A 3,489-nucleotide genomic window follows, 5' to 3' on the forward strand; every position below is an offset into this window, starting at 1 on the left:
GGTCCTTGTTGGTTATCTATTATATATATAGTAGTGTGTATATGTTAATCTCAAAGTCCTAATTTATCCCTCCCCCCCCCCCACCGGCTTTCCCCTTTGGTAACCATAAGTTTGTTTTCTATCAGACTAGACACATTTCAATTGTGAAAGAGGCACATGTAGTAGTGACTACTGTATTAGAGCAGTTTTAGATTCTAGAACATACCTACTTCTTTCCCTTTTATAAAAAAAATCACAAATAAGCTCTTTTATTTGTCACCATTAAAAGTCTGAATTTTAAACAGATTCTTGGACTGGTGACTCATATCCATCACCTCATTCGACCTTAACACCTGTCTCATCTCCAGTAGCTTTTCCAAGAACTGTTACCTTCACCATGAAGCTCCAGAATTTTCCCAATTCAAATTTGGGCTTCTTCAGCATTTTTAATTTTCTAACAAAGCATCATGGAGCAGATAAATATATTGGCAAGCTTTTTCTAGGCGTTTTCCAGTGCTGTCTGGAATCAATTTATTGACTACCTCTTTCAAGTCATTTATTTGTCTGCTCCTCTTGGGTCATGATTTCCATCATCTTCTTCCAGATTAGGAGGAACTGTCGGTGCTGGGCATAAGAGGTCTTCTGAATCTGATTGTTGCATTTTTTAGTAAAATGAACACAGAATAGATGAAGCAAATAACCATGGGTAGTCTTCATATCAACATGAACTTCAATCATGTTCTGCCATTTTTTGACCATGGAGCACATTTTGTCACAGGTAAGACCCATGCAATGGAAATTAGTTAGGCAGTTTTTGCCCTGAACATCCTCAATAATTAGCTTGAATTTTCTAAATGCAACTTCATTATTCTGCAGATCAGCAAGGCTCACTTCAAAAACATGACCCTTGAGGTCATCAGATGCAATTTTGGTTGCTTGAGTTCTCATGATTAGTGTTTTCCCAATATTTCTTATATTGAACATAGCTGGTGCTTTCACATCATACCAATCTTTCTTAGAAAATGGGTCAACCACTTTCTTCTTGCCCCTCTTTGGCCACCTTGTGTAAGGTGCTTGTTCTGGCCGACTGCCATAGTGCTGCTCAGTGTTCTCTCCCTTCTGATGGTCTCTACACCTGGAGGGTCCTCTGCTTGGATTACTCTTCCTCTAGCTCTTTTAAAAATATATACTTTTGGATAAATCATTCATAAAAGATTATTCACACATATAACGTGCAAACAATATGTAAATATTCACATATATATAAAATGTATATTCATAGTATAGAAATTAACATAATGCAAGTTTACTTCTTGCACATTCAAAGTCTAATGAAGAACACACGGCCCGCCTTAGGCTGGTGCAACGTCACTCCGGTCTCTGCGACCGCAAGCTCGCCCCACATTCCATACCCCTCCCTCCCCCCAGCCTGAGTGAGCCAGAGCCCCTGAATCAGCTGCTCCTTTAAGCCCCTCCTGTCTCAGCGAAGAACAGACGCCCTCAGGCAACCTACACACAGAGGCAGGGCCAAATCTAAAGCTGAACCCCGGGATCTGTGCAAACAAAGAAGAGAAAGGGAAATTTCTCCCAGCAGCCTCAGGAGCAGCGGATTAAATCTCCACAATAAACCTGATACCCTGCATCTGTGGAATACCTGAATAGACAACAAATCATCCCAAATTGAGGAGGTGGAATTTGGAAGCAATGATATATATATATATTTCCCTTTTTTTGTGAGTGTGTATGTGTATGCTTCTGTGTGTGATTTTGTCTGTATAGCTTTGCTTTTCCCACTTGTCCTAGGGTTCTCTCTGTCTGTTTGTTGTTGTTATTTTAGTATAGTTTTTAGCGCTTGTTATCATTGGTGGATTTGTTTTTTGGTTTGGTTGCTCTCTTCTTTCTTTCTTTTTTTTCTTTAATTACTTAAAAATTTTTTAAATAATTTTTTTTATTTTTTATTCTAATAACTTTTAAATTTTATTTTATCTTCTTGTTTCTTTCTTTTTTTTCTCCTTTTTATTCTGAGCTGTGTGGATCACAGGTTCTTGATGCTCCAGCCAGGCGTCAGGGCTGTGCCTCTGAGATGGGAGAGCCAAGTTCGGGACATTGGTCCACAAGAGACCTCTGAGCTCCACATAATATCAAATGGCGAAAATATCCCAGAGATCTCTGTTTCAACACCAAGACCCAGCTCCACTGAAAAACGAGCAAGCTACAGTGCTGGACACCCTATGCCAAACATCTAGCAAGACAGGAACACAATGCCAACCATTAGCAGAGAGGCTGCTAAAATCATAATAAGGCCACAGAAACCCCAAAACACATCACCAGACGTGGACCTGCCCACCAGAAAGACAAGATCCAGCCTCATCCACCAGAACACAGGCACTAGTCTCCTCCACCAGGAAGCCTACACAACCCACTGAGCCAACCTTAGCCACTGGGGGCGGACACCAAAAACAACAGGAACTACAAACCTGCAGCCTGTGAAAAGGAGACCCCAAACACAGTAAGTTAAGCAAAGTGAGAAGACAGAGAAACACACAGCAGATGAAGGAGCAGGATAAAAACCCACCAGACCTAACAAATGAAGAGGAAATAGGCAGTCTTCCTGAAAAAGAATTCAGAATAATGATAGTAATGATGACCCCAAATCTGGGAAATAGAATGGAGAAAATACAAGAAACGTTTAACAAGGACATAGAAGAACTAAAGAGCAAACAAACAGTTATGAACAACAAAATAAATGACATTAAAAATTCTCTAGAAGGGATCAATAGCAGAATAACTGAGACAGAAGAACGGATAAGTAACCTGAAAGATAAAATACTGGAAATAACTACTGCAGAGCAGAATAAAGAAAACAGAATGAAAAGAATTGAGGACAGTCTCAGAGACCTCTGAGACAATATTAAATACACCAACATTCAAATCATAGGGGTCCCAGAAGAAGAAGAGAAAAAGAAAGGGACTGAGAAAATATTTGAAGAGATTATAGTAGAAAACTTCCCTAATATGGGAAAGGAAATAGTTAATCAAGTCCAGGAAGCACAGACAGTCCCATACAGGATAAATCCAAGGAGAAACATGCCAAGACAAATATTAATCAAACCATCAAAATTAAATACAAAGAAAAAATATTAAAAGCAGCAAGAGAAAAACAACAAATAACACACAAGGGACTGCCCGTAAGGTTAACAGCTGATCTTTCAGCAGAAACTCTGCAAGCCAGAAGAGAGTGGCAGGACATATTTAAAGTGATGAAAGGGAAAAACCTACAACCAAGATTACTCTACACACCAAGGATCTCATTCAGATTTGACGGAGAAATTAAAACCTTTACAGACAAGCAAAAGCTAAGAGAATCCAGCACCACCAAACCAGCTTTACAACAAACACTAAAGGAACTTCTCTAGGCAGGAAACATAAGAGAAGGGAAAGACATACAATAAAAAACCCAAAACAATTAAGAAAATGGTAATAGGAACATACATATCAATAATTACCTTA

The 3,489-nt window shown here is 39.1% G+C and overlaps 1 pseudogene; it reads right to left on the minus strand.

The window, feature by feature from the left end:
* Positions 1-276: 276 nt before the first annotated feature.
* On the minus strand, positions 277-1,073 carry LOC103075928 (40S ribosomal protein S3a pseudogene; annotated as a pseudogene).
* Between the last annotated feature and the right edge of the window lie 2,416 nt (positions 1,074-3,489).

The sequence above is a fragment of the Lipotes vexillifer genome, unplaced genomic scaffold, assembly GCF_000442215.2.
Source record: "Lipotes vexillifer unplaced genomic scaffold, Lipotes_vexillifer_v1.1 scaffold134, whole genome shotgun sequence".
NCBI classification, from domain to species: domain Eukaryota; kingdom Metazoa; phylum Chordata; class Mammalia; order Artiodactyla; family Lipotidae; genus Lipotes; species Lipotes vexillifer.